Source organism: Dama dama, chromosome 18 (assembly GCF_033118175.1).
Source record: "Dama dama isolate Ldn47 chromosome 18, ASM3311817v1, whole genome shotgun sequence".
In the NCBI taxonomy this organism is placed as follows: Eukaryota; Metazoa; Chordata; class Mammalia; order Artiodactyla; family Cervidae; genus Dama; species Dama dama.
Window position 1 is genome coordinate 50,042,251 of NC_083698.1, and position 25,275 is coordinate 50,067,525.

The following is a 25,275-nucleotide window of genomic DNA, read 5'->3' on the forward strand; positions in this document are numbered from 1 at the left end:
TGTCTGACTCTTTGCAAACCCATGGACTGCAGCACACCAGGCTTCCCTGTCCTTCACTATTTTCCAGAGTTTGCTCAAACTCATGTCCTTTGAGTCGATGATGTCATACAACCATCTCATTCTCTGTTTCCACTTTCTCCTCCTGCCCTAAATCTTTCCCAGCATCAGGATTTTTCCAATGAGTCAGCTCTTCACATCAGGTGGCCAAAGTACTGGAGTTTCAGCTTTAGCATCAGTCCTTCCAATGAATATTCGGGGTTGATTTCCTTTAGAATTGACTGGTTTGATCTCCTTGCTGTCCAAGACTCTTGAGAGTCTTCTCCAGCACCACAGTTTGAAAGCATCGGTTCTTCAGCACCCAACTTTCTTTATGGTCCAACTCTCACATCCATACATGACTACTGGAAAAACCATATGTATGTATGTGTATATATATATATATATATATATATATATATATATAATTTTCTATTTTTTCCTCATTAGTTGATAGCAAAATTACCAGAAGTATTACCATATGGGAAATATAATAAATACAAATGTTATATTGAAAGAGAAGGCAGCTCATATAGCTTACACCCAGTGTAATTAGTATGTTTATATGCTAGTCTAGATACACCCAGTTATTTATGTTTTGGCAAACATTTCATTATATTTAACAGATCCTTCTCATTTCAGTGTTACAACAGAAGAGAGATACTCAAGGATCCTGGGAAATTAAGTATTAACATTCCCTTGAGGGAAACCTCTACTTAAAAAATTATATTCCATTTTAAATTTCCTAAGCCATGGCGGTATATTTAATTTATCCTAACATTTGAACTCTGACAAAGTAAAAAGTGAACAGTGCAATATTAATTCTTTAACATTTGGCATAAAAATCACATGCTCAGTCATGTCCGACTCTTTGCAAGCCCATGGACTTAGCCCAGCAGACTCCTCTGTCCATGGGATTATCCCAACAAGAATATTGGAGTGGATTGCCATTTCCTCCTCCAGGAGATCTTCCCAACCCAGGGATCAAACCCATGCCTCCTGTGGTTCCTGCATTGGCAGGTGTATTCTTTACCACTGAGCCACCTGGCAAGCATAAAAATCACAATTCCTACAATGCAGAAGCCATGCATGGATTCTGGCAAATCTGAGTTAATTTAGATATGTCCCAAATGGCAAAGGGAGGGGATGGGAATGTGGTATGGAAAGTGTAGGATGGTTTTCATTGGCCATGATGTCAGTGGCTCTGTGTCAGGAATGTATGACTGCACATTTGTGCTTGCCACGTTCAGTGTCAGGAACTCAAAGCTGACCATCACAATACTGTGCAATTCAAACATAATCTGGGAAGAGAAAATAAATAAAATTGAAGTACTTAAAATGCAATTGTAAAACAAAAATAGTATTAAAATATCAGGTCTTTCTATTTATAATTTCTATTTTATGTGCTCTGTAAAATTTGAGGGAAAGGATATTTCCAATGCTGAACTTGTAAATTTAGTTTGCTGTTTCTCTTCTGAGCCCAAATGAGATGAAAAAATCTTGTCAATAGAGAATATTAATCCCCTCTCTCATTCTTCAAATGTGCATGTCTTTTTCAAGTTATGATGGGGTTCTGTCCCAATAAACCCATTGTATGTTGAAAGTATCATAAATCAAAAATTCATTTAATAACCTAACTTACTGGACGTCATAGCCTAGCCTAGCCTACCTTAAACATGCTCAGAACAATTACATTAATCTACTTTTGGGCAAGATCACCTAACTCAAAGCCTATTTTATAATAAAGTGTCAGATATCTCATGTTATCTATTGAATGCTGAACTAAAAGTGAAAAACAGAATGGTTTTAAGTGTATCAGTGTTTATCCTTGTGATCATGTGGCTGACTGAATTCTCTGACTAACTGATGAGGCAAGCATTTGGAGAGAGCAGCTTACCACACATAGCTAGCCCTGGCAAAGACCTGATCTCCAAATTTGAAGCACAGTTTCTACTGAATTTGTATTGCTTTTGCATCATGGTAAAGTCGAAAAATCATAAGTTTAACCATTGTAAGTTCGGGACCATCTGTATACATTTTTTTTTTTTGTATACATTTTTTAAAAAGCTTTAAAAACAAATTATATGGCTAATTCCTAAAATGTCATTCAACTTAATACCCATTCAAAAAGCCTATTCCTGCCAGTGTCATCATTTTCTTGGCATTTATTGACACCTTTATGGAAGTCCTGTGAGTCTCATTTTCTTTCATCTTATTCCCACATCATGATGCACCTACTGATCAAAGTGAATTTAAATACCACTGGCACTCCTTGTCCCCATGAGTATGAGTTATCCCCAAGAGAACATTTATGCCTGGCTTCAATCTGTTCTCTTTGCCTAGGTCACTTCTAGATTTTGTAGATTATTGTGTATTCCTGTCTTGCTTGAGGAACAAGACAATCTTACTTCCCCTTTCCCACTTCTATTTCTTTTTCTTTGTCAGGGTGTAGTTTTATCATTGTTAAAAATGCCAACCAAAAATTATAAATTAAAATAAGAAGTATGCTTTGATGATTTTTTTTTTTTGGTATGCATGGGTATTTTTTCAAATCTCTAAAGGAATTTAAAAAACCCTCCAAATGAAAATAAGAAAAACATTTCTATATGTATTCTTTATTTCTGATCTTATTATGTTTCCAGATTCTATTTTTTTTTTAATTTATAATGTTGTTATAAGTATTATAGTTTCCTCAGGAAAACTCTATGTTTTCTTATAGCAAAATATGAAGTTGCAGTGTCTCATATTTTTACACTCCTTTGAAAGATGGCAGTTCTCTCCTTGAGGGTAAATTCTGGAAGGTGTTTTTGACATAGATCTTAAAAAATATAATAATAATACTGATAAACACACATATATTCATATAGAGAATTTTATTTTAGTTTTTATCTCTCCAAATCATGATCATCAAAATTATCATCTCCATCTTTCTGTCAATCCACTTCCTCTTTATTCCTTATTCCTGTAACTACTCTCTTTTCTTATTTGTATTTATAATGAGTTTCAGAATATAGCTCATAGCTTTTGTTTGAAGGACTGGATTTAGTTTTTAGTTGATATATAGAAGGACTAAATTTTACTAAAGAGTGATTCCCTGGGGAAAAAATGTTGATAAGTTAGCCTACTAGAAGAGTTTTATAGTCACTGGTCCTAATGACAAATATTCCAGTTCTCTCAATATATGGAAGGATTGCAAGTTAATTTCCTTTGAAGTAAACATGATCATTGACAGCTTTGGTCAATGAATGATAAACAGAAGTGATGGGTATCACGTCCTGCAGAAGCTTTAAGAGCATGCATATGGTTCAATGCATACTGTTTGCCTGCCTCAGTGGTTTTGAAAGCATATATGGAGATGGAACCTCCATTATTCTTTTACCCCTATTATCCAGGGATTGAACCCAGGTCTCCCACATTGCAGGTGGATTCTTTACCAGCTGAGCCACAAGGGAAGCACAAGCATACTGGAGTGGGTAGCCTATCTCTTCTCCAGTGGATCTTCCTCACCCAGGAATCGAACCGCAGTCTCCTGCATAGCAGGTGGACTCTTCACCAACTGAGCTACCAGGGAAGCCCCTTCCATTATCCTGGGTTCCTAAGTAACTATGTGTAACAGAGCCCTCCTTCTTCAACCCTCCTCTTCCCTCAATACACGTGCGTGCTAAGTCGCTTTAGTCGTGCCCTAGTCTTTGCGACCCCATGGACTGTAGCCCATCAGGCTCCTCTGTCCATGGGATTCTCCAGGCAAGATTACCGGAGTGGGTTGCCATACCCACTCCAGCCTCAATCCACAGAGAGTATAATGTAATGTTTTGTTTTTAACATTCTGAAGTTATTTGTTACCACAGCATATCTTTCCTCCCTTGTCTAACAGAGAGCAACTGTACAGTTTTTGCAGACTGTAAAATAATTGTCCTTTCTCTTGTCTCTAGGGAGCTGTAGTGTCAATCATGGGAAATACCATCTCATTTGAAACTCCCTAAAGTTACAAAGGAAGAAGCTTTATACTTTTACTTATTTCATGGATAATAAATACATTGTCTTGTCTGAGTATAGATTAGATGGTAGCCTCCATGGAATATTTTTGATTTCTGGAATTTTATATATATTCTTCCCTTCCCAATTTTGAATGTATCTTTTCTCTTTACCTTAAGGATTTATTACCTTCCAAATGCAAATCTTTGGAGAAAGAGAATATTTTAAGTCTTATTAGTCATTTACACCTTGGTGGATAAAGTGCATAATGAAATAAGAAGAGAGTTTCCTAAAATAGTTTTAGATGGTTCCAAAGTAGGAGATGATAAGGGATCATGGCACCTATCTGGCAAAAAGGAGAAAAGACATAGAGATTGCATGTTCAAGACAAATTTTGCCTACTTCATAATTTTTAGAAGAACTGGATCTTGTTTAATGCTCTAGTGTATGCCAAGATTAAATATAAGCTCTAGAGAAACCTTAAAGCCCTTGCCATCATAGAAGAATTATATTATATTACTGCCTTAAAAGTTTCTAGAGACTCCTTGTTCTTCAAAACTGATTTGTTGAGGACAGAAAAACTTGTGAAAGGCGTTTGATTCTCCATTTCTCATGGAGCAATGTTAATCATGCACTTCTGCTGACACTGTGGAATGATGAGTTAATGTTTCTGAAGTTCACTGAAGTAGATGAAGAGCATTTTATAACTGAAAAAGCACTACTACTACAGTTGTATATTTATACGGATTTTACAATGTTCCACAACCCTTGTGCCTGGTGTGTTTCTTGTTAAGGACATCATAACTTTCATCGCATAAAACTTAAATGCAGTTTTAAAAGATATATTAAAAATTTACATATACTACACTTGCTAGTGAAGCAATAGAAATCTAGATACATTTCAGTGTTATATTTTAGTGGGATAAACTCCTATATGTTAGGTACTCTGTAATTCTTAAATGATATTGGAATTTAAGATCAGATTTGATATTTAGTGTTTATCTTAAAGTGCTATAAAGGCAAAGTTTGGAGTTATCACATAAAACCAGGAACCATTCACTTTCTAATTTATGCACTTCTCCAAACTGGTAATGAAATCTGACTTTCAAATAATCAATATGAATTATTTGGCAAGTGACTTAATGATGATATTAGTTTCTATAAAAGGAAATTTTCTAATCATGAGTGATACATAAATTCCAGCTTTACATATTCTTATCTGATTTTGTTTGTTTTTTTTCTATGGTAATATTGATTCTGAAATTTTTCTCCAAACTTCTTAGGAGAGTTATATCTTTTCTTTGAATTTAGCTTTTTAAAGGAGAAGTCAGATTTCTTCAGGGTTTATCAGACTGGATGTTTTTCCAAAATTATTAATTGTCTTAAACTAGGGTACTTGTTGGTAAGAAAAAAGACACTTGTGGGCATAATGGTGTATATGAATAAAATCGGTTGGCTTTGAAAATAGTTTTTACCAATAATCTTTTATCTTTGAGACTTCTATGAAAGCAAGCTGAAGTTACAATGAATGCATTGTTCTTTTTCCTTTTCCAGAAGAGCTAGTATGCTAACTTCTTGTCTGCTTTCTGCTTACTTGTAGAATTATTTTCTGCGTCCATTTCCAAAAAGTACATTAGCTGCCATTTGGCAAACAGCATGTTTTTCCCTCTATGATCTATTGATATGTTTTTAACTTAAATATTATTTATTTTAGATACTACCTGTTACTTATTGTTACCTTAGTGCCCCCAAATATGTTTGATTTTAGAAACCAAGCATTCTCTACTTTCGTGGCATTTCTCATTTCGATATCCTGTTCCCTCACAAAATCAGATATAAGAAAACAATCCATTTATTCTTTACATCATTTTTGTCTGCTATTTCATATATTGCTGTTTTTCTGCCTTTAACTAATTTAAATAATTAAATAAATTTAACTAATTTAAATAATTTAAATAAAATCTATCTTCCAAATTCTATTTGATTTTTAGTCTCCTTGAGGATAAAGGTCGCAGCAGTTTGTCTGTAGCATACTGCCTGTTATATGGTAGACGGTCTGCCTCTGCTGCTGCTGCTAAGTCGCTTCAGTCGTGTCCGACTCTGTGCAACCCCATAGATGGCAGCCCACCAGGCTCCCCTGTCCCTGGGATTCTCCAGGCAAGAACACTGGAGTGGGTTGCCATTTCCTTCTCCAATGCATGCATGCATGCTAAGCCGCTTCAGTCGTGTCCAACTCTGTGCGACCCCATGGACGGCAGCCCAACAGGCTCCTCTGTCCACCGGATTCTCCAGGCAAGAATACTAGAGTGGGTTGCCATTTCCTTCTCCAGGTAGACAGTCAGTAGAAGCTTATTAGTGAGTAATAAATAAATATATAAAGTACCGATTTTGATGGAGAAGCTATTGTGAAGAACACAGTATTCTTAGTACCTAACATATACTGTCTACTGTGTGACAGGACTAATTCTAAGTACTTAGAGCTTATGCTGTCCATGTTCTGTCTATATTTTCATATACTACTTATCATCTCAGTCTTCCAACCATCTGCAAGGGAAGTTTGTCAGAAGGCTGCCCTCAGCATGACAGATTCCACTTTGCTAAGGTGTAACTTGGGCAGGGTATACTTGGGATTTAATGTTCCCATGGAGGCAGCCTACAACCAGTGACTAATGGGTTTAGGGGGTCTAAATATCCCAGGTCCTTTTCTCCCTGCCTGGAATAACTCTAAGCATTTTACATAATTTTCAGTGTCATGAAACTAAGAATTACTAATCCCCAATTCAGCAATATATTTTCAGGTTAGAAGATAAACAATCAAATGTTGATAATGCAGTGTAACAATTACCTACATATTATATGATTAAAAACTATGGAAAAAAATCATTTCCCCAGGTTTTTTTTTTTGTTGGTCATTAAAAAATATATCTTTTTTAAGAGAGGTTTTAATCTGTATGTGCTCAAATATGTTAGACTTTCTTGATATTTTTCTATACTTTATGGGTTACAAAATAGTCACATTTTGGAGGGTGATTTTTAAAAGTTTATATTTGTATCTTTAAGATTTTGAAATCAAAATTTTGGTTTAGTAGAAGTATGGGTCTCTGTCTACTTCTCTCTCTTTCAACACATTGTTAACTGTTTACCCTTAAAATATTTATTGAGAAATATGTTTCCTACTGATGTGAAATACAATCTTCAATATATACTAAATATCTAAACATTTAGGTTTGAGTTTTCTATCTACTGTATATTAGCAGCAATCTGTTTTAATTAGTGTAGTTTTACAGTATGTTCAGTATCTCATTGGTCAAGTCCTTCTTTACATTATTTTTTATTTTCAAAATATTTTGACTGTTTTTCATTTTTTTTAGTAAATAATAATAGAAATACCAATAGAATATAACTAGAATTTTGATGGATATTATATTGAATTTATAAATTTATTTGGAATTAAAATATACTGACTTTAATACTTACTATACTTAGATGAGTAAAGTTCCATCTTTTCACCCACTCAAAAGCATTTAACTCTTATGTTTCAAAGACAGCCTATAGACAGGAGGTCAGATACAATCTAGACTTTGAAGAAAAAGGAGAACCTTGCATTAGGACATTCTAAGTAGAAGGAATTTATAGAATTCTTAGTAGTAGGGCTTCCATGGTAGCTCAGCTGGTAAAGAATCTGCCTGCAATGCAGGAGACCCTGGTTCCATTCCTGGGTTGGGAAGAGCCTCCGGAGAAGGGATAGGCTACCCACTACACTATTCTTGGGTTTCTCTTGTGGTTCGGCTGGTAAAAAAATCTGCCTGCAATGCAGGAGACCTAGGTTGGATCCCTGGGTTGGGAAGACCCCCTGGAGAAGGGAAAGGCTACCCAACCCAGTATTCTGGCCTGGAGAATTCCATGGACTGTATAGTCCTTGGGGTTGCAAAGAGTCCAACAGAATGACTTTCACTTTTATTTTCAAGTAGAAGGAAGGAAGGAAGTTTATGATGAAGCTTGAAATCCAGATTTAGATTTGGCCCTGAGGACTTTTATATGCTGTTCCAGAGGAATGGGAATCGTTTAGGCAGCAGGAAGTTTCTGACGGTCACCAATGAAGAGAGTACACCGATCAAATCTGTGACGTAGAAAGACCAATCATGTGTCTGGGCTCCCCCAGTGGCTCAGAGGGCAAAGAACCCACCAGCAATGCAGGAGCCCTGGGTTCAATCCTTGGGTCAGGAAGATCCCCTGGAGGAGGGCATGGCAACCCACTCCAGTATTCTGGAGAATCCCCACTGACAGAGGCATCTGGCTACAGTCCATGGGATCACAAAAAGTTGGACATGACAGAGCAACTAAGCACAATCGTGTAGTTGGTCCCACTGAAAACCAGTCCTCATCCAGAAGCTGTTTTGGGGACTATGAAATCATCTCTTCAACATAAACTCATGTATGGTTGAGAGGGGCTTTTATGATTGACAAAAGGTGCTTCTCTCACCCCTGTTAGGAACTGTGACCCAGGAACCATGAATGAGGTCCAAATATTTATTTCTTATTCTATCACAGTATCATATACATAGTAGCATACTATTCCTAAACATTTTGGTGCACAAATTATTTTTAAAATTAAAATTATATTTTAATATAAGTAACAAATATATTTACTATATAAAGTGTAGAATCTATAGGTAAACAATTTTTAAAATATCTTAAGTGCTCCACTGGAACACCATTAACATATAAGTACCATTAACACATTGGTACCTTTTGCTTCAGGTATGTGTATCCATACATTTCTGACTTTTCCAAAACCAAAATGTATGCCCTTATAGTAATAGAGCTTCAAAACTTATGAATCCCACAAACGTGTTTTAAACTATATTTCAATCTAAAGTAGTTTCTAATATAAAAAAATCTCAGTGTTTCTCTTTCTTAAAAGTGTTTCTTAATTTCCAAAATTAATTTTAATCAGTTTTACTCTGAAATAAGTATTTACTCCTTCCCATAACCTTAAGAGATTTAAATGTATCAGAACATCATCAGAAATTGTAAAACAGCTCAAAAATTATTGATGATGAGAGAACTTTTAAAATTTTTACTCAATAGATTTGCAATTCTTCATGGAAGACATGATATTGAGACATTGTCATATAATCTTCACTGCTTGATAAACCTAAATGTCAATATAATTGCATGATTTTTATAAAACACAAAGGTAGGAGGAATTTGAATGTATTCTTTGCATGAAACTTCAGTAATTATACTATATGTAGTGATGTAACCATTATAAAATAAATGCAAAATTTCATAGCACAAATTGTAGTGTAGGAACAAAGATGTACCTTTAGAATTTTACTTTCATGTAGCTAACTGATAAAGGAAATGAGACTTCTTTAGATGTTTCATTTATAAAAGGCAGTGAGTGAGTAACCGGTACTCATGTCCCTTAAAAATATAGATCACATTGGGATATTAATAATAATAATAATAATAAATTAGAAATCTTGTAGCTGAATTAAATATCTTCCACCCACACAGGGAGATAAAATATTCCTGTACAAGATTAAAATTATCCTAGAATTTGAGGGCAAAATCATATATAAGGAAAATGTGATTATATGAAATATGGGAAATTTGATGGCCTAAAGCAGAAACTCAAAATCTATTAATACTCTCAACAAAACTGCAGTTCTTAAAAACTGCAATTCTTAAAACCTGTAATTCTTAAAAACTGGAAATCAGTGCAGGTCAGTTTGTTGAAGAAATTTTAAATGTGAGACTTAATATTTTGCAATAAATATGGGATCTCAGTCTACTTTGATAACAACCATTTTCTGTTTGTGCATATTCTGGGAAGAAATGTTGATTATGGGGCAGTGGGATCAATGAGAGCTTTTATTCTGACCACATTACTGTGGAGTACTTTTGTTGGAGTGCTGTTTCTCAAGTTGGTAGCATATTTCAGATAAAGAAAGGAAGTCCCCGATGTGAAACTGCTGTGTCATTTCTTCTTCCTTAACTGAAATTCCAACCAAGGTTCAGGAAATGCCCTAATGAGCCACTTCTCTTTTCTCTTTCCTCAACTAAGTGGATTCCAACCAGCCCAAACTATTCATTATTCATGATTAGGTCGTTTACTTTGGTTGTCTCTTTTGGCATGGTGCTTATGTTATGGGAAGAGTGATTATAGTTTGTTGCTGTTTGTAAAGGTGATAACACTGATAGAATCCAGTCATTGCTGGTAGGTAACCAAACTGACAGGTTAATTTTCTGTACTTTAAACTGTGAAAGAGGAGTCTAATCAATACCTGCTTTACTTTGATATGTGTGGCTTACTGATAATTATAGTTTTATCTTGCATGATCACTGGGTATCAGGATATTATAGTAGTTGAGCTGTGATTTTCTGTAATTTGGGTAAAATATATCTAAAACTCTATCTATTAATGCCTTATTTTAATCAAGATGTAGAAATCACTGTTTTATTTCATAACCAAAGCAATTTCTTCTTTCAGTTTAATATTCTAGAGTATTTACTAAATTGGAACATGATTTGACATTTTATTGCATCTGATATGTTATTTTATGAGTAAATGTTAATTTCTGTTTACATTTTAGCAATATATATTTTATTGACTTTTAAAGGTAAGAAAATATGAGTACTCTTCAGAGCAGAAATAATATCAGATAGTACTTTAGCATATGTTATTTTTCAAGCATTAAAAGTTATTCTGTTTTTTATGAAAATTTAAATCTGAAAAATTTGTATAGATGTCAAATATCCCAAAGCAATAACTTTTTATTATAATAGTTTTAAATTACTTTATTAGTCATAGTTTTTAATTGTAATAATTAGCAGAGTTGTAGTAGGGACTGGAAGATTATATATATATTTGTATATATATGCACATAAATACACATATATTTTGTATATATTTGTTTATATGAATTATAACCCATGCTTTTAGTAACATCTTAAAATGTTTAATTGGGAATAGACATTTTGAGAAGAAAATAAACCTGAGATAATCTTTAATTCATTTTGGATAACTTTTTAGTAACTTATTAGAAATTCATTTAAATAACCTTCACAGTTCTTCCCTTTTCAGGCTGTGTCAACAAAACAAAGTGAAACAGAATATGGAGTTCATTATCAAGATTATTCAGACAATTCTGCTTCACTTCTATTTTAGATGAATCTGAGTCTAGCTTTACACTTTCAAGTAACTTTTGAATTAATACTCAATCTTTCACTCTTTTGGTAGAAGCTACCTTAAATAGGCCAAACATTGTAATCTCCAGTTTGAGAATAAAAACTTTTTTTAGCTATAAAACAAATGGAATAGAGATAATTTTCATGTTGTATATGTCTTTGGTTTGATTACCATTACTTTTCTTAAAAGAATTTCTATTTCATTACAAAGGAGTAGAATAGTTCAATGTATGCGTAATTTTGTTGAACTGGAAGTTGCAGCTGATGTCAAAAATGAAACAAACTGAAAAAAGTTCCTTCAAAATCACCTTAATTTTAAAGACTGTGACACAGGATTTATTATTATGTTTTAGATAACCAAAATAATATGATATATTTAAATCTGATGGAAATTTCTCCTCAGTCCATGGAATATTCCAGAGGAGACTATACTAGCATTAATGACATTTTTCAGAAATTGTAGTAATTTTGAAAGTGGAAATAATTGGTGCACTGGGATGACCCAGAGGGATGGAATGGGGTGGGAGGGGGGTTCAGAATGGGGAACACATGTAAATCCATGGCTGATTCATGTCAATGTATGGCAAAAACCACTACAATATTGTAAAGTAATTAGCCTCCAACTTAAAAAACAAATGGAAAAAAAAAAAGAAAGTGGAAATAATTTTGAAAACAGTGGTTTGAATAGTTAGAAAGGAGAAATAAGAAAAGGAGAAACTGAAAGAAAAAATATTCTTATACAATAGTTTCAAATAAACTAATGAAATATGATTCTAAAGAATAACTATGGATACTGATAAAGTAGTAAACATACATGTGGAAATATAATCATTGATTCTTTATTAATCATGTATAAATAAAATTCAATTTTATTTTTCTAAAAATAAATGTACAAAATGAAATTCACTTAACATGCCAGATTCTTTGCAGAGGCAAGTTTGATTAATTCTTCATAGTAAAAAATGTTAGATTAGGCAATGGAGTGATAGCAGATCCAGAGAAGTGATGTTTACAAATAGCAGATTGTAAGATTTATACTATTTGGCAAAAACAAAACAAATGAATAGTGCAAATGAATAATGCAAAATAGTTTCTCAGGTTTTATTGATTTTATTTACCAAGATCAGGAAGAAGAGTCAAGTGAAGCATAGATAGCTGAGGATGTACGAGGAAGTGTAAGAATCACAAGTGTTTTTGAAAACATAACCTGTGAGGGGAGACTTTAACAGTAGTTTTGTAGAAAAATGAATATTAATAATGTACAAAAATATTCTAAATTTCATGTAGTTATGAATTACCAGCTTGTTAAGGAATCTGTAAATCAGTGTGTAGGTGTTTGGAGATATACCAATATTGGCAAACATTATTTTGCTTGTGAGAACTTAGCTGATGATAGATAATTTTGCAGTTCCATTAAATTGTATCTATTGGGGCATGGAAATCTTGTCCCATTGCTTATCAGCAAATAAGAATGGTATGAGAGTGTATTGTAGGTGGCGCTAGTGGTAAAGAACATGCCAGCCAATGCGGGATACATAAGAGATGTGGGTTCGATCCCTGGGTCAGGAAGATCCCCTGAAGGAGGATATGGCAATCTGCTCCAGTATTCTTGCCTGGAAAATCCCATGGACAGAGGAGCCTGGCAGGCTACAGTCTATAGGGTCACAAAGAGTCATACAAGACGAAGCAACTTGGCACATCTGGTAAACATTAGAAAAATTGAGGGATCTGTGTTATTGAAAAGTGAGATAGTAAGACAGATTGTAGAATTCCTTTAGATGACCAGTTTTAAGAACAGACTGGTTAAGAAAAGTAAGTCCTAGGTTCTAATTTTGTTATTGTTCTTAGGATACAGCAGGAGGTTGAGCCTAATGATCTTAAAGCCTATTAGGATGCTGTTTTTCTTTTTATCACTTAAGTTTGAAAGAACACGCGGGTTTCAAAAATAGAACTAAAAAAGGCAATTGAAGGGAATGAGCCTGGGAAAGAGGTTGAGTTTTAATACAAATTCCCATGTCTCCTTACTTCATTCCCAAGAGTTACTATGGAAGAGTATTTCCAAATCATTTCTTCTTTCTTGAAACACTCCTTAGCCAATGTACTGGAACAGATTGTGATTCACTTTCTAGCTTCTTCCACTGGGTGACAGAATCCTTCTGTTTGTTCCTCCCTTTCTTTATTCTTTCTTTTGCAAACATGTTTCTAATACAGGAGTTCATACATACATGAACAATTAATTTCTGAAAGATATTTAGCTTCCTTAGATTTATTTCCAAATAAGAATTTGAGCCAGGGTTATCTGTTCAATCAGGCATTTGACTGTATCTCTTTTTACCTCCACTGATGAAAACTGGTTCTATCAAACATGTTTTCATACTCTCCAAAAATCTAGACCACTACCTATTTGTCTTGAAAATCTGTCTATAGACAGGTAATGTGCTCAGCTAGTGCTTGCAGGGAATTCCTCAACAGCTAGGATTTTGACGTTCTCTGCTACCTTTGATCTTGTGCAAATTCAAATAGATTTGAACTGAACTACTGAGGTCTGCAACAGAAGTTTTGACAGTAGAATTTTTACCATTAGATTTTAAGGTCTGATAAACTTTTCTCCTTCTCCTTAGTTAGTCTTAGGCTAAGAAACATCTGATCCTCTAGTCATTCTCTCAAACGTTTCTCTCCACTTTGTCAATCACTTGTCCTCCTCTACAGCTTCTGATTGTCCTCCACCTATGTAAGGTACTTTTCACATGATGGATGGTTTGCTCTTTCCATCAGAGCAGAGATGTGAAAAGCATGGCATATTCAGGGGTCTTTGATTAGAGCTTGGAATCATTGTGGGGAATAACATAAAGAAGAGCTGGAGAATTAAGGTTGGGGCAGATCATAAGAGCTATGCTTTTAAGGGTTATATGATTTTACCAAGGGTAACTTGATCCTATTGTGTTTTAGCAAGATTATCTCTGGCCATTTGGAACATGGATTGGTGGGATGAAAGACCAAAGTCATAAGTTTTAGATTTTGTTTATAGAGTCCTCCTGTATTTTAAGCCAGCAAGGACAAGTATACAGGTAATACTTTGTAAAGTGGTTGTTTGTACCTCTGACAAGAACAGAAGACATTTTGCTAAAAATGTGATAGAACTTACTTCGGAAGAAAATCAAAGGTGATGAACTGTCCTTTTCCACTGTAGAAGTAACCACTTAAACTGAACATTAATTAGCTCCTAAACAGTGGGCCAAGCAAATATTTGCAAATGATTCAGTGATTTCTTTGTGGTTGCTTGGTTTAGAGCTGATAGAACACACTGTAAAATAGGAAGTCAGAAGTTCAGCATTTTTAGCTTGCTACTAACTTGCCATGTGACTGTGAATAAGTCTGTGTGTTTGGGAGGGGGGAGTGTTTGCTGAATGTTTCAAATTAAATTAACATGTAGCCTGGAGAGTGAATGAAGGGCTGAGGCTGAGCTTGAGTGTGAAGGAAGAGGGGTCTGGTGGTGTTAAAGTTTAAATCTCCTGTGCTTGAGGAGTAGTTCTGAATTTATTCCAGGGATATCAAGCTTAGATTGGTCATGACAGCTCTAAGATTGGAAATCTAGGTCACAACCCAAAGGGAGGACTTGTCTGCTTCTCCCTATGGGATCCCTAATCTCACATTTATGACAGATTTATAGAGCACAAAACATAACCAGGGGCTACTGTCTCATATATCCTCTCCTATGTAAACAGCCTTGGAGGACTCTGCCTTAGGACAGAGCTCTCAGAACAAAACAAAGTAGAGAAAAAGCAACTCTTTGCATAATTTGCCTTTTCGTCGTAGGTCATGTCTACGTTTCCGTAATTTCCAAAAATATATTGCCAGTTCACTCTCATTTCTATTTGTTTCAGAAGGAGACACTTCACTAAGTAGTATCTAAATTTATTTAGATTCAGCCACACTGAACATACCCAGTGAAATATATAACACAACCTCTAACCAGTTACTTAAGATTTATTTGTCCAAAGACAAAACAAACAGCAACAATGACAACATAACAAGTAAAATATCCCATAATATGCTAGAAGAAAGAAAGAATTTATAAAATAAGTGCATAAGTTCAAATATTAAGACCTCTTCTGAGGGATAAAAGAAAGACAGTGGAATATTAACTATAATACTTCTGCTTGAGTTCAGTCATTGTAAGAATTTTAGTGAATATCAAAATCAGATATTGTACGTGAAATATCTCTTCCCTTCCCTAGAGTTATCATCCACTGAGCTCTCATCATATACTAAAGACTTTATCACCTTATTTAAGCCTTACATGGTCTTAAGGCAAGTCCCACTCTCTCCATTGCTGAGAAAAGTGAGGCTTCTGAAGGATAGGTAACTTTCCTAACCAGTGGTTTAGTGATGGGGCAGCGACCTGAATCTAACTCTGTATGGGCTTTGTGTGTATTAGTTGCTCAGTCATGTTTGACTCTTTGTAACCCCATGCACTGTAGTCCACCAGGCTCCTTTGTCCATGGGATTCTCTAGGCAAGAATACTGGAGTGGGTAGCCATTCCCTTCTCCAGGGGATCTTCCCTAGGTAAATTCTATAGAGTTTTCTGGGGAACTTTTAAATTTAAACTTTATCTTTGTTGTTCTACTTTACTCATTTTGAACATGATCTGATGTTTATAGCAGAGAAGGGGAAACAGTTCAAAGCACGAGGACTGGGGGAAATCAGAAATCACAGCTATTTTAAAAGTGGTTTCTAGACTTAAACATGGATAATGAGGTCTTTGACTGCATTAAATTTGCAAAAATACCAGTTGTAGAGGTAACAAGGGACCAGGATAGATGGTTCTATTTCATAAAAGAAAGGGGCAAAGTGAAGAGACTCATTAATGTTGAAGCAGTAGATGGATAACCAGTGACAAATATCAAGTAGATATGCTTCAGTTTGGTCAGAGAAAGGTCATTGATTATTTTTGGTTAAACTGGTTCGCAGAGGCCAGGTTTCCACTAAAAAAGGGAATTAATTGCTTCCATTTCCCACTAATTGCCTCAACATTTCCCTTTGCTTTGTCATTGGAGATTTGGTCAGAGAGGCAAAAAGTCAAAAGTCAGAGTTTGATGGAATCTGCATAAAAAGGGAATCTGAGGAGACCAAATTATGGCATTTGGTGTAATAACTATAATGATATTTAGCATTTTTCCCTGGGAGTGCTGTGGATTTTTAGAGACCTTTTCAATCTTTAATCAGACCATAGGGCACATTTAAGAGAGTTCACTGTTTTTATTTCCATCTAGAGAATAAGGCATCACAGAGAGATGAACTGACCTAGGACAAGTCTCCTGAGATGTTAATCCTGTATGTTGGATTACAATCTGTATGTTGAGTTTTAGCTGAAAGGCTGGGCTTTCCCCAGACATATCATTCATTCATGCTCCTTCAGAGTTTAGACATTTTGTACATTATTCTCTGAGGTTACTACTTCTATCAATGACCGAAAAATTACCCAAGAATATGCCATGAAATCGTTTTGATGTCATAGACTTGCTTAGTTTTCAGGCTATTAATTGATTCTTGAGCCATCTTCAATTAATGAGATCTTCTACCTCCTATTTTCTTAGTTAACCAATTTTTAAAATACTTTCTAGTTTTAACTCTTTTGGAATCTGTGTTTTGTCTTCTAGACATTAAAATTTTTTTTTTTTTAATTTTTGGAACTCAAAGTGGCAGTGTAGAAAGTGGGAGGAACATGGGATCTGGACATGCCAGGTCAGTGTTCAGTCATCCTGATTCCTCTGTTGTTGTTGCTCAGTCGCTAAACCATGTCCGACTCTTTGCAACTTCATGGACTGTAGCATGCCAGGCTTCCCTGTCCTCCACCATTTCCGAGTTTGCTCAAATTCATGTCCACTGAGTCAGTGATGCCATCTAACCATCTCATCCTCTGCTGCCCTCTTCTCCTTTTGCCTTCAACCTTACTCAAGATCAGTGTCTTTTCCAATGAGTCAGCTCTTCACATCAGGTGGCCAAAGTACTGGAGCTTCAGCTTCAGCATCAGTACTTCCAATGACCATTCAGGGTTGACTTCCTTCAGGATTGACTGGTTTGATTTCTAGTTTACCTCAGAGGTCCAAGAGACAAATGTTTCTCTCTAGGAAGTCCCAAACCCACAATATCAGTTACTCTTCTTTTCCAGAAGAACCATAAATATATAATTACTAATGAGATATTTATTATATTATCGGTTCTTAGAAACATGATCTATTAGAATGAGCATAGGTTTTAAAGCAAAATGACTAGGTTTGAAAACCAGCTTTGTCATAACTAGCCATGTGATCTCAGACAGGTCATGTAATTTGACTGAAATGCAATTTCTTCATGTGTAAACCTGATATACCCCATTGGGTTTCAGGATTATTAAGTGAGAAAGTAAAGGTAAATCGCCAAGCTCAATGCCCACATAGAATGGGGACCTAGAGACTTTAGCCACATACTTATTAACATTGTTTTTAGAAACTATAAAGATTTTAAATGATAAAACTATTAATTGGGAAATGACTAAAAAAAGTAAAGCCCTAGTATAGAAGAAGTCTGTTGTGTACTTAGTCACTCAGTCGTGTCTGACTCTCTGCGACCTCATGGACTATAGCTCTCCAGGCTCCTCTATCCATGGGAATTTTCCAGGTAAGAATACTGGAGTAGGTTGCCATGTCCTCCTCCAGGGGATCTTCCCAACCAAGGGATTGAACCCAGGTCTCTCATGTTGCAGATGGATTCTTTCCAGCTGAGCCACCAGGGAAGCCCAAGAATACTAAAGTGGGTAGCCTATCGCTTCTCCAGGGGATCTTCCTGACCCAGGATTCGAACCAGGATCTCCTGGACTGCAGATAGATTCTTTACCAGCTGAGCTATCTGGGAAGCCCATTAAAGTACTAAAGAAGTCTAGTACTTTATAAAAATCCTTTAATTGAATAAGATGCTTTCACAGTTATGGTGAACTTGAGCTGGACCATCTTCTGATCAGATGCTTCTCTACAACAAATTCTCCTTACCTTCCCCCACTGAAAGTGCCTTACTCACATTAAGTCATTTAGTAATCAGAATGATTCTGGAAATTAATTGAGCTTCCCTGGTGGCTCAGACAGTAAAGAATCTGCCTGCAATGCAGGAGACCTGGGTTCGACCCCTGGGTTGGGAAGATCCCTTGGAAAAGGAAATGGCAACCCACTCCAGTATTCTTGCCTGGAGAATCCCTGTGGGCAGAGGAGCCTGGCGGGCTACAGTCCATGGGGTCACAAAGAGTCGGATACAACTGAGTGACTAAGCACAACTCACACACTGTGCCCAGTGTTCAGATAAGAGTAGATCCTCTAAGGCATACAGCTTATCAGCTCAGTTTTGAAATTAGGCAGACTGATTCCAAAACTTCTAATCCTAACAGCTCCTCTAACACTGCTTTGGAGACATCAGATTGCAGTTCAAGGTTGTCATTTGTGCAAGATGAAAAAGTAAATAACCCTCACCCTCATTTTTAAATTAAAGAGATTCTTGTCTGTGTGTGTGTTAGCCACTCAGTCATGTCCGACCCTTTGCAACCCCATGGACTATAGCTCTCCAGGATCCTCTGTCCATGGAATTCTCCAGGCAAGAATACTGGAGAGGGTTGCCATTCCCTTCTCCAGGAGATCTTCCCAACCCAGGGAATGAATCCGAGTCTCCTGCATTGTAGGCAGATTCTTTAGGAGATTCTTAAAGCCTATCTTTCGTCCGACAGAAATGACTACTTACACCAAGAATCAGAAAGTGAAAGTGAAGTCACTCAGTTGTGTCTGACTCTGTGCAACCCGGTGGACTGTAGCCCACCAGGCTCCTCCGTCCATGGGATTCTCCAGGCAAGAATACTGGAGTGGGTTGCCATTTCCTTCTCCAGGGGATCTTCCCCACCCAGGGATCGAACCCAGGCCAAGAATCAAAAACTGTTGTCAATAGTGATATCTATGTCACCAAACCTTGCCTTGGATTCTTTCTAAGTGTTTTTATTTAATTTCAAAGGTGCAACCAGCCCATTCCCCTGTCAGAAGACATCTCAGTCCTCTAACCAAGAAATGTCAAGAGCTGGGCATATGGCTTCTTCCTGCTACCATGGTGCTTTTCCCTTGCCTGCCCCTGCCCTTGCCACCCTCTGGAGCCCTCAGCAGGCCCCATGAGCCTGCTTCCTCAGTGTTGATATTGGGGTCCAACTCTGAGGGGAGCCCTAATTGGCAAACTGGTTACTCACAACTTTTTTTGACTTGTTTCTCTTAAACAATGTAGCTTAATAAAACTCTTCAAATATATAAACAGGGCACACCTACTAACACAGGAAGAGTTAAGACTGTGTTCACAGGAGAAAGCTGGTTTGACTGTTTTGATTAACTTGACTGCTCAAGTCAGTCAAAAAGTAATCACCAGTTAAGCAAACCATTTTGACAGATTTTTGGCCCACTATGACTGCTTATTTGACTGTCTTGCCTGTCATTTTGAAGTGGTCAGATTGACTGGAGACAGTCTAACTGGAAAATTTAACTTTGGAGTATGTGGGTGTCTGTATACCAGAATCTACTTTAAATAACTTTATTTGAAATCTGTACATATTTTCCTGGGACCAGTGAGAGAAGTTTGAAAGTGACACATTGCAGCATTTGACTTTCTAGAGTGAGATGTCTTGCCGCTTGCACAGCCTGGCAATATATTTATAGGCTACAAAACAATCACATTTCCCCTATGCGATATAGAATTCAATAAGTTTGAAACTCTACCCTAACTTGGCCAAGTCCTAGTAAGGCATCATATTCTCTTACTCCTCTGAAGAGTTGGTGATAGATGTATGACAGCAAAAGACTTCTCAGGTATCAAGTTACCAATTCAGTCATTAGTGACTTGTGGTAAGGCAAAGTTGACCTTACCACTAATAGTAGCCCTTCTAAGAAGAGTTTATGAGAGACAGAAAAAAACAAAACAAAACACCAAACAATCCTTTGATGAGAGGCAGGAGAATCTGGTTAACATTATTTGAGCTGCTTTTTAAGAGCAAGCCCCTTTTTTATCTATCAGTGCTTAGCCAGAGTGTCAGTAATGACTAAAATAATGATACTCTTCTCAAAATAGTTTGCTTAACAGTCATATTTTCTTGTGTTAGAGTCACTTGATGTAGCATTCTATTTTTTAAATTTTGTGATTGATTAAAGGAAAGGAAGCTTGCTTTAATTTTGCTTTCAAAGTTTATGTTTTCTAATCATTCTATGACTAAGTGGTTTTAGTAGTGAAACCCTTTGATCTGAGTAAAAGAGATAAGTAAATTAAATCTCACAGTTTGAAAAATGCTTATAGAGAGTCCACTGGGGTGTATATTTAAATTATATATATTCTCTACATTATAGAATCATTGTTAATAATGTTTCATTGAGCATCTTGATGCTTCAAACCTTTTACACATCTACGATTGTCTCCTTAAGCTATGCATATGTACAAATTTACTTCCCTAGCAGCAACTCACATGGATGCCTATTGCATTGTTCCCCCCTCAGCCCCCAGGTATTATCATTTTAAAAATATTTGTTAATTTGAAAGGAAAACACCTTCATTTTAATAATCAATTCTGTTGAGGAACAAAGACTCAGTAGGGAGACCAGTGAGGCTTTGAACTCGGCTTTGCTTTAGACCTCCTCAACTTATCCTTTATTTCCACTTTCTCATGAAAGTGTAAGGGCAAGACTGCGCACCTCGATGCTTGCTGGGAGGATTATATGAGATATGGTGGATGGCACTCCATGCTCTGTGCCTGACACAAAGCTAACTTTCTGTACTTATCAGTAATGTATGCCATTATTATCATTATGATTATTAACATAATGTTTCACTTTCAAGAGAACACCAGCATAGAGATGAGCAGACTTTGATTGATTTTTAACTCTATGTGCTGTTTTATAGCTCATCAATAAAATGGGTCAAATAAGGTTCAGAATCATAAGGGATCAAATGAAAGATGAAGTTGAATAAGTAGATGTGGAACAACCTATCCGTAGGTTGTGATACAGAAATTGAACTGTATTACAGATGAATTGGAAGCAACTAAAAGATTTTAAGAAAGAGAGAGGCTAATCCATTTTATGATTTTTGAAAGTCTATTCTGAAGACTGTATGAACAATGATTGAAAAGAGCAAAGGAGGGAACTGGTAGATAAGCAATGAAGGCTTTATAATAAGGGAGGATGGTGGCTTGTTCTAGAGCTCTTGTTGCAGAGACAAAAATGACTCTACTGAGATCCATTTGTGAGCTAGAATGGATAGGGTGGATTGTATATGAGGGATAAAGAAAGTGAAGATAAAAGGAAGACTGCCCAGTTTTTGAGTTGAGGAATTGAATGAGTAATGATGCCACTAACTGATTTGGAGATGAATGAAGAGAAACAGGCTTTGGGGAGGATTATCATGAGTGGTTGGTCATGCAAATTTTAAATTTCGAGATATTTGTGAGGTATCTTTTTTATCTAATATACATAAAGCTTGGCCTCCCAGAAAGAGAAACATTGGGGTTTATGTTTTGTCAGTATGTAAATGACACTTATAATTGAGGGAATAGACTATATCATCTATGTACATGAGAAGGAGGAAAAGCCTCCTAGTGCTGAGTCTTTTGTCACCTCCGATTCACTTCTCAAGTCACTGCTTCCCAGTTTCTATCTTCACAGACAGTTCTGGGAAAAAAATGTAAATTTGGGTGTCATTAGCATATTGGTGTTATGTAAAGCGGGGGAACAGAAGAGACCCTCAGTGGGGAGAGTGTGGAGAGAGGAGAAGACAGCTGAGCCCCAGGGTCTCCTCATTTACAATTGCAGTGCCCCTCCTGTCCCAGCTGGCTGATTTCTACTCGCACTAAGACCCTGAGATCATTCTCTTGAGGGAAATCATCCTGATACACTAGCAATGTCTCCTGCTCTTTCTGTTTGCTCATCCCTGTGACATTTGACTCTGTTAACCACTTATTTTCCTTGAAATTCTATCCTACTTTGGCCTTGTTCTATCATTCTACCCTAATTTTCATTATACCTTCTTGAGATTTCTCTAATCTTTCCTGCCCATTTCATGTTCCTCAGGGTCCTTTACTTTGCTTCTGTCTTTTTAATTGTAATTCTTTGTTTGGTGTGATTTTAAGTAAACCCCTGACTCAGTGATTTGTTCTGAGATGGCCACCAAGTCTATTTCTATAAATGCACACATCTAGCTGTGGACTAGGTCTCCCTCTTGGATACTTTACAGTCACTCTGATTTCATTATGTCCAACACTAAAGTTACCATCTTTCCTTCTAATTGTTTGCCTCCACTTTTATTCTTTATTTTGATAAGTGTCATCTTCTCCACAGTTTCTCATTTCAGATGGAAGCATTATAGGGGAAGCATCAAGGTGAATCTTCCTTCTCCTTTACCACATGTATAAATCAATAAGAAATCCTGTACATATTTTTAAAATTTTATCCTCTGTACTAGGATAGTATTTGACCTATCTTTAAAATATCTAATTCTATTGCCATAACTTGGGCCCTCTAGTCTCCTGTCCTGCACTATTACTAAAAACTCCCAATTATTCTCCTGTGCCCTGGTCTTTCAATAATCCAGTCTCTGTACTTTTGCCTAAGGGATTTCTATGAAATACTAATTGATCATCTTACTATCTTGCTAAAAGTCCAGTATGGTGCACTAGGGTGGTCAGTACAAAGCTTAGGGTGGTGTTTATTCCTGATTATAAGGTGACTTCTGCCTAGTTTTCTATTTTCATCTGTTCTCACCTATACTAAAGTGACTTATAATGCACACATGCTATATTCAGATCATATTGAGGAAGAAAGAAAAGAAGGGAGGAAGGGGGTAGGAAAGCAACATTTTGCTTTTATAACTTCTGCCATTGGAATATTTAAATTAATGGAGCATATTAGATTTGGGGAGTTCATGATCTGAGCCACAGTCAGCTCCTGGTCTTGTTTTGGCTGACTGTATAGAACTTCTCCATCTTTGGCTACAAAGGATATAATCAATCTGATTTTGGTGTTGACCATCTGGTGATGTCCATGTGTGGAATCTTCTCTTGTGTTGTTGGAAGAGGGTGTTTGCTATGACCCTTGCGTTCTCTTGGCAAAACTCTATTAGTCTTTGCCCTGCTTCATTCTGTACTCCAAGGCCATATTTGCCTGTTAGTCCAGGTGTTTCTTGACTTCTTACTTTTGCATTCCAGTCCCCTGTAATGAAAAGGACATCTTTTGGGGCTGTTAGTCCTAAAAGGTCTTGTAGGTCTTCATAGAACCATTCAACTTCAGCTTCTTCAGCGTTATTGGTCGGGGCATAGACTTGGATTACTGTGATATTGAATGGTTTGCCTTGGAAATGAAGAGAGATCATTCTGTCGTTTTTGAAATTGCGTCCAAGTACTGCATTTCAGACTCTTTTGTTGACTACGAGGGCTACTCCATTTCTTCTAAGGGATTCTTGCCCACAGTAGTAGATATAATGGTCATCTGAGTTAAATTCCCCCATTCCAGTCCATTTTAGTTTGCTGATTCCTAAAATGTCAATGTTCACTCTTGCCATCTCCTGTTTGACCACTTCCAATTTGCCCTGATTCATGGACCTAACATTCCAGGTTCCTATGCAATACTGCTCTTTACAGCATTGGACCTTGCTTCCATCACCAGTCACATCCACAGCTGGGTGTTGTTTTTGCTTTGGCTCCATCTCTGCATTCTTTCTGGAGTTATTTCTCCACTGCTCTCCAATAGCATATATTGGGCACCTACTGACCTGGGGAGTTCATCTTTCAGTATCCTATCTTTTGTCTTTTCATACTGTTCATGGGGTTCTCAAGGCAAGAATACTGAAGTGGTTTGCCACTCCCTTCTCCGGTGGGCCATATTTTGTCAGAATTCTCCACCATGACCCGTCTGTCTTGGGTGGCCCTACACGGCATGGCTTATAGTTTCACTGAGTTAGACAAGGCTGTGGTCCATGTGATTAGATTGGCTAGTTTCCTGTGATTGTGTTTTTCAGTCTGTCTGCCCTCTGATCAGTTCAGTTCAGTTCAGTCACTCAGTCGTGTCTTACTCTTTGCGACCCCATGAACCGCAGCACGCCAGGCCTCCCTGCCCATCACCAACTGCCGGAGTTTACCCCAACTCATGTCTATTGAGTCAGTGATGCCATCTAACCATCTCATCCTCAGTCATCCCCTTCTCCTCCTGCCTTAAATCTTTCCCAATATCAGGGCCTTTTCAAATGAGTCAGCTCTTCGCATCAGGTGGCCAAAATATTGGAGTTTCAGCTTCAACATCAATCCTTCCATTGAACACCCAGGACTGATTTCCTTTAGGATGGACTGGTTGGATCTCCTTGCAGTCCAAGGGACTCTCAAGAGTCTTCTCCAACACCATAGTTCAAAGGGATCAATTCTTTGGCGCTCAGCTTTCTTCACAGTCGAACTCTCACATCTATACATGACCACTAGAAAAACCATAGCTCTGACCTGACGGACTTTTGTTGGCAAAGTAACGTCTCTGCTTTTTAATATGCTGTCTAGGTTGATCATAGCTTTTCTTCCAAGGAGCAAATGTCTTTTAATTTCATGGCTGCAGTCACCATCTGCAGTGACTTTGGAGCCTAAGAAAATAAAGTCTGTCACTGTTTCCATTGTTTTGTCATGAAGTGATAGGACCAGATGTCATGTACCTTGATTTCTTAAGTTTATCCCAGAGCAAGAAGTTTAAAGATACTGAATAGAATAGTCATGATATTTATTTAGAATAACTCAAGCTAAAATGAATATATTTGTTTTGCTTTTCTACCTGCTCCCTTCCCACCCACCCTTATAAAAAGAAACAATGTGTTTACAGGAAAGGTAACAGTAAAATGATATAAAGGAAATAAAATTTCTTCTAGGTAAGAGGGCCAGGATTCTTCAGAATAGTGTATATTTAATACAAAGGTCTAGAGACTGAAGTGGAAAAAACATCTTAAGAAAGGAAACACTCTTTTTGAATTCATATTTTCTGATGGTAGATTTTTAT

General features: G+C 36.6%; 1 protein-coding gene across 4 annotated transcripts in view; it reads left to right on the top strand.

Moving 5' to 3' along the window:
• TFEC (transcription factor EC) overlaps positions 1–25,275 on the top strand; it is a 223,564-nt gene that overhangs the window by 113,473 nt on the left and 84,816 nt on the right. The window contains exon 1 of one of the 4 annotated variants that reach the window (XM_061165318.1): positions 10,085–10,237. The exons of the other annotated variants lie outside the window; for them this stretch is intronic. The gene's annotated coding sequence lies outside the window, so the exon portion shown is untranslated. Of the gene's footprint in view, positions 1–10,084; positions 10,238–25,275 lie in introns of those variants that run through there. 4 annotated transcript variants of the gene reach the window in all.